The sequence below is a fragment of the Dendropsophus ebraccatus genome, chromosome 1 (genome assembly GCF_027789765.1).
Source record: "Dendropsophus ebraccatus isolate aDenEbr1 chromosome 1, aDenEbr1.pat, whole genome shotgun sequence".
Taxonomy (NCBI): domain Eukaryota; kingdom Metazoa; phylum Chordata; class Amphibia; order Anura; family Hylidae; genus Dendropsophus; species Dendropsophus ebraccatus.
In genome coordinates, this window is record NC_091454.1 from 169,780,126 (window position 1) to 169,794,203 (window position 14,078).

The following is a 14,078-nucleotide window of genomic DNA, read 5'->3' on the forward strand; positions in this document are numbered from 1 at the left end:
TCCCCACCCCGACCAAACCTACCCCAACTTTGCGACCCCTCCACCTTCCCAGCCACATCCGAAGCCGCTATTGTATTAATGGCCCCCTCCTAAATAGTCCTGCAGTCCCCCTATTGTAGATGCCCCCCTCCAGTTTAGTCCTGCAGTCCCCTATTGTAAATGACCCCTCTCCTGTGTAGTCCTATAGTCGTCCTATTGTAGATGGCCCTCCTCCTGTGTTACTCCCATATCCTCCCGACAGCTCTCCTGTCATCTTCTGGCACAGGCAGTGTGATACAGAGACACTGCCTGCTCTGGATGTGTCTGCGGTCTCTATCACTAGCAGATTTGCAGGCTACAGACACATCCAGCGCAGGCAGTGTCTCTGTACCACACTGACAGGAGATGACAGGAGAACGCGCGCTGGTGGAAGAGGAGCTTCTGGGGAATGGGTGACATACATAGCTACAGAGGGGCAACAACATGGCTCATATATAAAGACTGTATATATGAGCCATGTTGTTGCCCCTCTGACTATAGGTATGTACGAGCCATGTTGTTGCCTCTCTTTGTATATATGAGCCATTTTTGTTTTTCCTCTGTATATATCATATACACAAAGGTGAAACACAAGATGGCTTATATATACAGAGTAGGGCAACAACATGGCTTGTACATACCTATAGTCAGAGGGGCAACAACATGGCTTGTACATACCTACAGTCAGAGGGAAAACAACATGGCTCATATATAATATATGAACCATGTTTTTTTTCCTGTATAATATATATTATACAGTATACAGGGAAACAACATGGCTCACATATACAGAGGCTTTGTATTTATGAGCCATATTGTTTCCCTGTACACCGTATATAAGTTAGTTACTATATCTGCACCGGTGTCAGCCACACTCAGAGGTTGCAATTGCCGTCTTCCTGTTGACATGATGCAGAGAGGCAGAGGAGTCTCGGCTGGACTGTACAGGGCTACACTCCCTCCATGCATAGGCTCTGAGCTGCTGCTATGGTGGTGGGGGGGTGAGATAATGGGGGACAGGGGCTGTGGGCAATGGAGACACCAGGGAGGTGGATGAGGATGCTGAGAGATGTTACTGTGGGTGGAAGCGCAATGGCGCAAAGGGTCCCCCTATGACCAGTGGGCCGCCCACCCTGCCCAATGGGAAAGCCGGCCCTGCATAATTTTTTTTTTTTTAAACGATATTTTATTAGTGGCTTATGTAATATTTGAACATACATATTGAAAATTCATTACATATTCAAAAAGAAAGTCGCTCACAGGCAACAAAGGATTGTATGTTTACAATATCATACAGATACAATGAGCCTTTGTAATAACCTTAAAAGACATATTATCATATACAATACAACGTAGTCTTACCAAAAACGTAAGTAGAAAAACAGTAATTTATAATATCACCTTAAAACATGGTATAGATGTCAGATATTCAAATATGCTACCAATAGAATGGAGAGAATTGTCTTTAACAGAGAAAGGGAAAAGCTTAAGATATTTGGAGTGCTCCCAGAGTTCCCTTTTGGGCGGCCATGCAATACCAATCAGTGTCCTTAAATTGATTAATGACAGAGTCTCTCTCTTCTATAGTAAAATCATGAATTAGAAATTGTGTCCATTTAGACATAAATGTTTTTGTTGATTTTTCTTTGGTGCGCAATACATCCAAAAGTTCCCAATGAAAGATCTCCTTCAGAGCGGAGATTACCTCAGAAATTTCTGGTAGAGTATCCAGTATCCAGTGTCTTAATAAACATTTCAGGGAAACTAATAGAGTTAAATGAATTCCTTTAGAAGTAAGTAATTTAGGAGATGGAGTAGTAGAGTCTATATCAATAAAATGAAAAAGATAACTAAGAGGGAGAAGTGGTATGGCATGGCCCCAAGTGGACAAAAGATAGAGCCGCACAGAGTCCCAAAATTCCTGCACTCGCGTGCAGGCCCAGGCACAATGAAACAAGTCTGCTTTAGGAAGTGAACATTTCGGGCAACTGTTTATGTGAGCAGTGTGAGAGTTGGAAAAGGAATATTAAAGGCATATATAGCCTTGTGTATAAAGCGGAAATGTATTTCACGTAGAACCACATTAGGAGTGGCAGAATGCACTAGTTGAGATCCTCTCAATATTTGTTGGGTCAGATCCTCTGAAAAAATTACGGAGGACCATTTTTTGAAAAAAAATTGTCTAGATAAATTCTTTTGAGAGCGTGATCTAAGTTCTCCATATGTATGTGATAAAGAATTATGAACCGGTGGTGTTGGGAATAGATTATCAAATTCTATATCACTTTCTGCTTCTGCTATGTCCCGTACTCTGGAAGTAAGAAATTCAATTATAGAATCGTATTGAGGTAAATTAAATGAAGACAATTTAAATCGTGTTCTGACGATATCCCATGATAAGAAAGTGTTGGAATTAGTATCCAGCAGATCCCCAACAGAAGAAACATGTGCACTCTGCCACACTGAGTAGTCCAATTTGTCTGAGGTGGGTAAAGTGGTGAATGCCACAGAGGAAATCTTTTCTATAGGCAAAAGGGTAAACCATATAATTTTCGTATCGCCTTCCATGTGGCAATGGTGTCTTTAAAGATAACACTTCTCTTAATTTCTGGGGGTAGTTCTGGTAATTTAGCATGTAGCAGGGTGGGTAAAGGCCAAGGTGCTGCTAAAGCTTTCTCAATTAAGATATTGGAGAAATATGACGTGTCCATAATCCAATCTTTAGCATGGCGAAAGAGAGCGGCTAAATTATATAATCTAATATCTGGGCATTGAGCACCACCTTTAGAAGTAGGGAGACAGAGAGTGGAATAGGCAATACGAGGTCTCTTTGATTGCCAAATAAATTTAGTGAAATATGATTGGAGTAGGGAAACGTCAGAATGTTTGAGTAAAAGGGGTATTGTTTGCATTGGATATAACAGTTTTCCAAAACACATCATTTTGATTAAGTGGGTACGGCCTAGAATTGACAATGGTAGAGATTCCCATCTCTGGAGATCTTGTTTTATTCTCTTAATTATAGGGCGATAGTTCAGGGAATATAGTGAGGAGGGAGTTCTGCCAATCTGGATTCCAAGATAAGTAATATAGGATTTAGCGATGGAGACCCCCGCAGGACCCGAAGTAGACCTCTTATGTGGAGTTAGGTAAAGAAGTTGACTTTTATGTATATTGATTCTATACCCAGAAAAGGAACCAAAAAATTTTAAGGCATCTAATACTGCCGGAACATGTAGATCTGGGTTATCTAAATATATTAAAGTATCATCAGCAAAGCATGTAACTTTGATGATTTGGGAACCAACCCGTATGCCTGAGAAAAAGTCAGAAGAAATAAGATATCTAGCAAGAGGCTCCATCGTCAAATTGAACAATAGAGGGGATAGGGGGCAACCCTGTCTGGTACCTTTTTGTAAGGGAAAGCTATCTGAAAGGAAACCCGGGGTATGAATTCTAGCTTTCGGAGATGTGTATATTGTGGAAATAAAATCTTTGAATTGACCTGTGATACCAAATTTTGTTAAGGTCATGTCCAGCCACTCCCAGCTGATATTATCAAAAGCCTTTTCGGCGTCAATTGCCAACAGACCTGGAGAGTGGCTGGAACGACCCCCAGATTGGACACCAGACTGGGCCGCTAGTACCGTTCTTATATTAGTGACACCAGAACGTCCTTTTATAAAGCCAACTTGATGGCTGCCTATTAGTGATGGTAGGATGTCTGCCAATCTATTGGTCATAATCTTTGCCAACAATTTTAGGTCTACATTTATTAAAGAGATTGGCCTGTACGAATTAGGAGATGTCGGGTCCTTCCCCTGTTTATGTAGTATTTTGGTATATGCAGTATCTCCCGAGGGGAGCATGTGATGGTCAGTCAGAATAGTTTGGAAAGTAGAAAGAAGGGTAGGGGAGATGACAGAAGACATAGATTTATAAAATTCCGCACTATAGCCATCAGGGCCTGGAGCTTTGTTATTTTTAAGTGTAGAGATAGTGGCAGTAATTTCCTCCAATGTGACTGGGGCGTTGAGAGAATCAAGAGAAGGTGTATCAAGAGAAGGTAGAGTTAATGACTCTAGAAAGTTCTTACCAGCAGCTAGATCAAGCCTATATTTGGAACATAGTGAGCGGTAAAATTGTTGTAAAAGTTGTGATATGACTTTAGGATCTTTTTGTACATTACCCGCTGTTTTTTTGAGAGCAGGGATATGTGTAGTAGGTCTACGTCCTTTAGCAAGGTTAGCTAACATTTTCCCTGATTTATTACCATAGCGGAATAAACGGAATATGTATTGATCTCTATATATAGCATTGAGTTTTTCCTGTGCAATTTCGAAAGCTTGTCTAGCTGCTGTCCATTTAGATTTATTGTTATCTGTAGGGGAAGACAGGAAAAGAGTGTATGTAGAGCGCAGATCTTGGGAAAGTTGAAGATAGTTTTTACGTGCTTCACATTTCTGGGCAGCCACATAAGAAATTATTTGGCCCCTTAGAACTGCTTTTGCAGTCTCCCAGAAAAGTATTGGGGATTGTGTATGTTGAGCATTGTTAGAATAAAAGTCTGACCACCATTTTTTTAATAGTTTGATAAATGATTCGTCATTAGCTAAATGAGAAGGAAATCTCCAAATAATATCGGATCCCTTCTGAAAATGTCTCTTAATTGTAAACTAACAGGGGAGTGATCCGAAATTACTATATCATGAATTTCAGAGTCTTCTACTCTGCCAAGAGAGTCCGGTGACACTAAACAGTAGTCTATTCTTGACCAGGCAGTTTGGGAGTGAGAGTAAAAAGAGTATTCTCTACCATCTGGGTGTAGATGACGCCAAGAATCAGATAGGGAGGTAGAATTAAGGAAGTTGGATAAAATATTATCTGATGAAGTATGTACAGTAGGGGTCTTAGTTCTTTTTCTATCTTCAGTTGTATTAAGAACAGTATTTAGGTCTCCACCAACTATTTTAAGATTATTGTCATCTTGCAGAATGAGGTTTTCCAATTTTTTTAAAAAAATCAGGTCTCTGAGTGTTGGGACCATAAACGTTATATATGCTATATTTGCCCGCTGGAGTGTCAATAAGAAGATGACATATCCTGCCTTCATCATCTTGATATTGAGATAATACCGTACAGGCTAAATTTTTATGTGTAAGAATAACTACCCCGCCTTTACGGTTAATAGCTGGTGAACCATAAACAGCACCCACCCAAAAACTTTGAGTCTGAAATAATCCAATTCAGTTAAATGTGTTTCTTGCAATAATACTATATCGGCCCTAAGTCTCTTAAGGTGTTTCAGTATAGAAGTCCTCTTAGATGGGGAACGTAGTCCCTTAACATTCCAAGTGATTAATTTCATACAATATTAATAGAAGAGGAGGTGTTAAGAAGAGACCCTGGAAGCACAATAACATAGTGGGTAACCCTTTCAGGCAGAAAAAGAGGATAGCATGTAGCATTTTCAGACAAACTAAAGGTGATATACCTAAGAATAAAACAGTTAACAATATAAACTAAGCGAATAAAGTGAGATGTGGACTTCACTTTTTTCGTATTGTCCAATGTTCGGAGCATTCGCAAACTCCGCATTATGGAGAAGAAATAAAGAGAAATAACTGGTGGAGAGGTCACATCAACCTCCGCTCCACTAAATGAGTATATATTAAAATTAAAGACATACACATCCCTACCCTCCTGAGAAATGTGTGAGTTGTCACAGGGAAGCAAATAAATAAAATAAAATAAAAGGAAGAGCCAGTATATAATGATTAGTACTTAAAGAAGTTGTACTTAAACCTAGAACCATACAAGGTGGAATTATACATATACATACATATACATGCACACACACACATATACATACATAAATACATACTTACACATAGACACACACACCACCAAATGCATTACTACCTAGACTAAAGAAAATAATAATGTAGTAACAAGGTGTCCCTAATATAGTATTTAGTCAACATATATAGGGCTAAATAGAGAAAAAATACTCAGTTTTAATGAGCAGCATAGCGTCCAACAGAATACAGATGGAGTTCATAATCATTCAATTTTTTCTACCGTGTCAGTAGGACCATCTAAACGTCGTCTCTTGTGCTTGTCTTGAATAGGTGGAGTGAGACCCTTTACATCTTTAAGGGAAGAAATGGCTTCCTCAGGAGAACTGTAAAGAGAGGCTGAACCATCCGATTTGAAAACTTTCAGTATGGCAGGATAAAGAAGAGCAAATCGTATTTGATTTTTTACCAATGTCGAGCAAATGTGTGCAAAAGCTTTACGTTTTTGAACCACTGCTGCGGAGTAGTCATTAAACATGATGATTTTGTGGGCACGAATTGCAACATCAACTGTAGATTTTTTTAAGCTTTGTAAAATGTTGTTTTTATCATTATAATTCAGATACTTGACAATCACTTGTCTGGGTTTCTGTTCTTTTTTATTTGCATCTTGCTTTAGTTTCGCTGGTGGGGGTCCCACACAGTGAGCTCTTTCCACAGTAATGTGACCTGGGATACCCAAGGCTTGGGGAATTTCTAGAGAACATATAGCATGTAATTGCACGGCTGGAATGAATTCAGGTAAACCTATAATACGTAAATTGTTGCGCCTAGAGCGGTTCTCTAGATCATCAGTCTTTGTTTGCAATGAAGCTGTGACATTCATATTCTGTTGTAGTTTTATTTTTGTAGAATGTATTTCATCTTCTAACAAGCTGACTCTCTCCTGAAGTTCAGTAATCTGTGAGGTATGCGTTGCTATATCTCCCTGTATGGTTGCTACGGAGGAAACTATAGTGGCCTCAAGAGAGGATTTTATGTCATTTAATATCATTTTGGACACTTGAATTGCCAGTGCCTTGCAAGACATATTTAGTCCTGGTATTATGGTGTCACAGAGGTCCGGCACTGGGGTTTGTGAGGTATGTGTTTCCTCTGTGTGTGCCTCAGCAGCAGCACCTCGTGTCGGCGCCATCTTAGGTGTCCCTGTGACAGAGCTGTGAGGTAAATGAAGGAGGGCTTATGGGGAGGTGTATAACTGGTTCCCCGCTTAATGAAGTGGTGCCTCAGACTCCTTGGCACTTAGAGAAGTTAGAGATGTGGTCCGGCAGGGCCGGTAATGTCAGGAGTCAGAGCGGGGAGCGATATTATGAGCGGAGGGTGGAGGAGCTCACTCACACTGCTGCCATCCCATACGCGCCGGAACGGGAAGTCCTTGCATAATTTTGATTTACCCCTGAGCCCTGGTATATGCCCAGGCAAAAGATTAGAGCCACATGTTTTAAGTTTCGAAACCTGTGTGGTCAATATGGTCACTACATCTACAGATAAACTCCTAGAGGGTGTTGTTTCAAAAAAGGGGTCAATTCTCTGAGATATCCACAGTGCTGGTACCTCAGGAGCTTTGCAAATGTGACAGATTGCCCAAAAGCCAAACTAGCACAATATCCTCCATAAGCCAAATGCTGCTGCTTCTTCCATTTTAAAGACTTCCCATGTGCCCAAACAACAGTCTCCATCCACATATGGACATTTCCATACATGTGATAAATTGCATTACACATTTTAGGGTGCTTTTTCCCCATATTTCTGCTAAATTGACAAATTTGTAAGGTACACCAGAGGATGCATGTTCGAACATGATTTTGTGCTTTTTTGTATTTTGTTTCTCACCTGTCTGAGCACAGCTTTGTTCCTCTCTGCTTTGGTAATTGAATCTCTACCACACCCATCTCTTCTCCTGCTGAGGTTTCTCTGGCTTTTAGACAGTTAAGTTGGCTTCTGCTTCTGTAATTGACATCTTTCCTTGCCACTTTCTTACCATTTCTCCTGTTTCTCTTTGGGAGTGGCTGGGATGCCAATCACACCTAGGGTGGGTTCCTGACATCATATAAACCAGTCATGTCAAACTCTGGCCCGTGGTGCCATTATTTTTGGCCGCCAGGTAATTCAGAGTTTGAATTACATCTGTCCCACCATGGCTACTATATAAGAGACTATTTGGGAGGGCTGGCTACTATATGAGACTATGGGGCAGGGCTGGGTACTATATGAGACTACTAGGGAGGGATGGCTACTATATGAGACTATTGGGGAGGGCTGCCTACTATATAAGAGACCATGGGGAGAGGGAAGGCTACTATATGAGACTACAGGGGAGGGCTGGCTACTATAAAAGAGACTATTGGAGAGGGCTGGCTACTATATGAGACTACAGGGGAGGGCTGGCTACTATAAAAGAGACTAATGGAGAGGGCTGGCTACTATATTAGACTACAGGGGAGGGCTGGCTACTATAAAAGAGACTATTGGGGAGGGCTGGCTACTATATGGAACACTTGGGGGGCTGGCAACTATTTGAGCACTACTGGGAGGGCTGGTTAATTCGTGAGAATACAGGGGATGGCTGGCTACTATATGGGACACTTGGGGGGGGGGCTGGCTACTATTTGGGCACTATTGGGAAGGCTGGCTACTATATTAGACTACAGGGTGGGCTGGCTACTATAAAAGAGACTATTGGGGAGGGCTGGCTACTATATAAGAGACTATGGGGGAGGACTGTCTACTATATAAGAGACTATGGGGAGGGCTGGCTACTTTATAGGAGAATATGGGGAGGGCTGGCTACTATATGATACTATTGGGGAGGGCTGGCTACTATATGGGACACTTGGGCGGCTGGCTCCTATTTGGGCACTATTGGGAGGTCTGGATAATATGTGGGGCAATTTTGGTTGGGTTGGCTACTACATGGGGCAATTTGGGGGTGGTTGGCATGTCATAGCAATTTATCATGTCATTTATCCCAGTGCACAGCGCTGGGAGACACACACCACTGACAGTGCCAGGAACACAGCATGCTGCTCTGACAGTGCCAAGACCGCCGCTTTCGCGCTTCAATAATTATCAAAGTTGGCCCGCGACTTTGTCCAATTTTTTAATTTTGGCCCACTGTATTGGAGTTTGACACCCCTGATATAAACAGTTCACTAGCAGACTCTAGTAATTGTGTTTCTTTTGAGCTTGCTAGTGTTATTTCCTTTCTTTTATATCTTGTTTATTCTGACCCTTTGCCCTTGCTCTCGCCTATTCTTCTGGTTCTAATTTTGCACTTCATTGCCCCACCAGATTCTGACCCTTGGCTTCTTTACCATCCGTATTTGTTTGTTGGTCTTGTCTGTGTTTTGTGTATCCATCTTTGGTGCTGGGAGGGCACGTTGCCAAGTTGACCACTACTTGGGGTAGTTGTGGCAAGTAGGTAGGGACAGTTGTGTGGGTCTAGCCTCAGGTCCCACCGTCCTCGTCTTTCCCCTTCCTCCTGGTTTTACAACAGCAGCTGACGGCGTTACAGGTCTAATAGAAATTTGCATCCATTCATCCACAAGATCATATGTAAGTTGGGCACCAATATTGGACAATTGGTATTGGCTGACAGTTGGCGTGACAATTCATGCCAGGGATTGGGCTTTGTTCAAGCTATTTAAGTTCTTTCATACAATTTGTTAAATAAGTTTTATGAATTTCTCTTTATAACCTCGGATACTCAGTCATGGAAACCTCACTTCCTCAACCCAAGTGAGGGGGAACATACGCAATAAAGTTGTTAAGATAAATATAAAGCTTTATATAGATAAAGCTTATAATCATCGGCCTTACATAAGACGTGGGTAATTATATGATAAACAAAGTGAGCAGGTGTACAAATGAATTGCAGAAATTATCTACGAACTTTAAAATGTCACATGTTTGTCATCTATATAATGACTAAGTGGCAAATAAGATAAGTTGAGTGCATGAAAGGGACAACGGGTCAAGGAGGAAATAAATTAGTGTATAGATATTGCTAATAAATAAAGATAAAAATGAAGAATAAAACAGCTTTAAAAAAAATTCCAATGTGCAAAGTACTTAAACAGTAAATAAACAGTGATGTAACAAACAGAGCCCACCAGGGCATTGCTTGCACTAGGCATCCAGGGAACGTTCCCTGTGCAAGGGAGAAATAGCGAATGTTACTTCAGTATAGGGGCTCAAAGAGGGAGACTGCTACTGTATCGGGTGCAAAAGGGGTATTTTAATTGTATTGTTGTGTTGGCGGTAATATAACTGTGTGAAGCGCTAAGAGGAGTTACTTTGTGGGGCAATAGGGGCAATATTAGTGTTTAAGGGCTACACTACTGTGTGCCAAACCTAGGGGATCATTATTACTATTGTACTTTTTAAGTTACATGTTCTAAGCAGACTATTGTAAGTTCCATTTCTCTACAAGTGAGGAATGAAGTATTATGAATACTATGTGATAGGTGAAGGGTTGCCATCCTGATTTTTTTAACTGGACTATTAATCCAAAAATCATGGACATCCAACATTTTAGGGCCAGTTCACATGGAGTAAAACTGGCTTAGGAATCCTGCCAGCCTCTCTGTCATAGTGGCAGTCTATGGGAGGGCTTGCGCCTCCTCTCTCTGCGCAGAAGAATTGACATGTCAATTCTTCTGAGCGGAGAGGCACAGAGAGAGGAGGTGTGCGAGCCTCCCATACACTGCCTGTATGACACGAAAGCTGGCGGGATTGCGCCAGTTTTACTCAGTGTGAACTGGCCCTAATATGGACAGATTGGAAAACCATAATAAATTAACCCCTATTAACCCTCCCTGGTGTCTTGTAGCAGCAGCAGAGCACAGCATTCAGATGTTATGGTGCGTTTACACAGACAGATTTATCTGACAGATCTTTGAAGCCAAAGCCAGGAACAGACTATAAACAGATAACATATAATAAAGGAAAGACTGAGATTTATCCTCCTTTCCAATCCATTCCTGGCTTTGACTTCAAAGATCTGTCAGATAAATCTCTCTGTGTAAATGCACCCTAAGTTTCTGATGCCAGGTTATCAGAAAAAAATTTAAATCACCACTCACAGCACCTGGTAAGTAGGCATTGGGGAGAACCTTACTGGTATATCGTTACGTTAATCCTGTCCTCCTTGATTGGCACCTTGAATGCCTTCCTGCAAAGCCTGGCGCTGACAGAGTATCAATAGATAGAATCATTAGTATCTATGGTATTTGTAAAACATTACAGAAGCTATATAAATTTGGTATCGCTCTAATCATAGAACAGTAGCCACAGAATAGCTATTTTTACTGCAGAGTAGAGATGAGGGAACCTTGAACATGATTGGGTTCATCCAAACCTGAACACTCTACATTTGATCACCGGAAGCTGAAGAAGTTGGATGCGGCCGAAAGGCTGCCTGAAAAACATGGACACAGCCATAGGCCATATTCACATGCAGTATTTCACTCTGTCAATTCCACTCTTGATTTTGACTACAAAAAATTACCATAAGACTGAAGGAAATACCCATAGGCTCATTTCATGTTTTCGAGGACTCCAACTTCTTCAGCCACTGGTAATCAAATGCCAAGTGTTTGGGTTTGGACAAACTTGAGATTGTTCGAGCTTTGCTCATCCCTACTCCAGAGTAACTGCTGTACAGACAAAACTTCAAACAAATTGCTGAACTGTTTCTTTCTATTTCAATGCACAGATTTTTTTTTATGTTTCCCAATACATTATATAGTATAGTAAGATAAAGGGTGCCTTTAAAAAGTGCGGCTTTTTCAATAACAACAAAAAAAAAATCGTTCACATGGCTTAATCAATAAAAAAAATTATAACTATTGCAAGAGTACAAAAAATTTAAAAGAAAAGCAAAAATTGGTTGCATCTCTAAAGTGTTAAACTTTGATCCCCTGTAATAGTTCTTTGCTGTTCTGGGGGGAAAAAAAAACATTTTTTCAAATCAAGTGGTGACAGAAAGTTATAAAAAATTGCTAAAAATATTATAAAAAAAAAAAAAAAAAAAACACAAGCCTTCCAGGACTTTCTATCTGCTGTCTGCCTGGGAGGAAGACATCTAGTGTTTTTCCGCCACATAGAGTGTCCTTTGCTGCCACCTCTGTCCACGTCAGGAACTGTCTAAAGCAGAAGCAAATCCCCAGAACAAACCTCTCCTGCTATGTTTATTTTGGAAAAAAGTGGCAGCAGGGAGCACTGTGTAATGGTATCTTTACACAGACAGATTTATCTGACAGATTATTGAAGCCAAAGGCAAGAACGGACTATAAACAGAGAACAGGTCATAAAGGAAAGACTGAGATTTCCTGGCTTTGGCTTCAAAATCTGTCAGATAAATCTCTCTGTTTAAACACACCATTAGATTGGAAACACTATATGACTTCATTGAGAACACAAAGTAGCTTATAAGAGGCATGATGTGGTAATTTACACAATTAGTTACACAATAATCTTTTTTTTCTACAGAGAACTGCTTTAACCCCTTAAGGGCCTGAAATGGCCTGGATAAGAAAAACTTGTTTTCTATTAAAAAAAACATCAAAAGTTATATAGATGTGTATTACTGTATCTGTATGGTTCTGCCACACTGGTAGCTGATAGAAATCTAGGAAGTGGGAAAGAAATGGCCCCTGAGCCAATTCACATTGTCTCCTGCTCCTTCTGCTATCCCCCCCTAGGAGACAAATCTTCCATGCCTCTGTCTCACATTGTGTGTGTTTGCTGAGGACAGGCTGATGATGCAGACAGGGGGCAGGGCGTGATGTCACAGGAGGCTTGGCTGGATCCCCCAATCCCCTGAGTAATCACCCATCTCTGACCAGCCAGAAGCAGGTGCAGCACTAATTTTACTGATTGTGATGGGTGGGGGACTGATGATCAGCTGAGGGAAAGCATTGCATTCTGGAAACTGATCAACCAGGAAGGACAGTAACACAAAACAGAACCAAACCCCCCCCCCAAACAAATGGATTTTTGGTAGTTTCAAAACTGGGATAGAGTACTGCTATAAGTACTGCTATAAGAGAGTAATTACTGCTATATGCTTTTGCAGAAGTTTCAATTTTTTAACCTCTACCTGAAGTTTCCCTTTTAGAACCGGGCCAATTGTCACTTTTGCGTTTTCATTTTTTCCTGCTCACCTCCTCGACCCATAACTCTTTTATTGTTCCACCTACAGGGCCATGTGAGACCTTGTTTTTTTTCAGGAACAGGTGTACTTTGTAATGGTGTCTTTCAATCTGCCATAAAATGAATGACAGAATCCTCCAAATATTATCTATGGGGTGAATTTGGGTAAAAAAATGTGATTCCCCAAATTTTACGTAACGCACTTTACGGTAAAACTGACATTTTTTCTTTCTTCTATAAGTCAGTCTGAACACAGCGATATGCATGTTTACTAGGTTTTCTAACATTTTACTATTTTTATTAGCAGTAAAACTCTTTTTTTTTTTTTTTTTAACTAGGCATATTTAAAATGGCCCTATTGTGACTCTTATAGCGCTTTTATTTTTTCACCTTGGGGTCGTATGGGGCATCATTTTTTGCGCCATGATCTCTTCTTTTTATTAGTAACATTGTTTTCTAGATAAGATGTATTGATCGCTTATTATTAATTTTTTTATACATAAAATGTAACTTGAAAAAAGCAATCTCTGCGTTTTTTTACCGCTTTTTGTTCATGCCGTTCACTGTGCAGGAACAATATTGTTTTATTTTAATAGATTAGACAATTATGCATGCTACGGTATATTATACGTCAATTAACTTTATTATTTTTATGTGTTTTATTTATAAAATGGGAAGGGGGCTGATTTTCACTTTTATTAGGGGAGGGGCTTTGGGACATTTTTTTAAACTTTTATTGATTTTTTTTTTTACACTTTTATAGTCCCCTTAGGAAACTAATACATACATTCATTGGATTTCATACACTGATCACTGCTATGCCATAGCATAGCAGGGATCAGTGTTATCTGTGATCTTCGGCAGTCAGGCCATGTGATCAGGACTCCCGCAGATGTGCTGCGGGGGTCCTAATCAGTAAGTGACAGGAGATGCCTCTCTCACTTAAACTTAAATGCTGCGCCAGCTGCACTATCGTGGCAGCCCGCCATTGAGGGTGAGGGCTTGGTTGCTGATAGCAGCTGGTCCTCACCTGCTATGGAGCGAGCT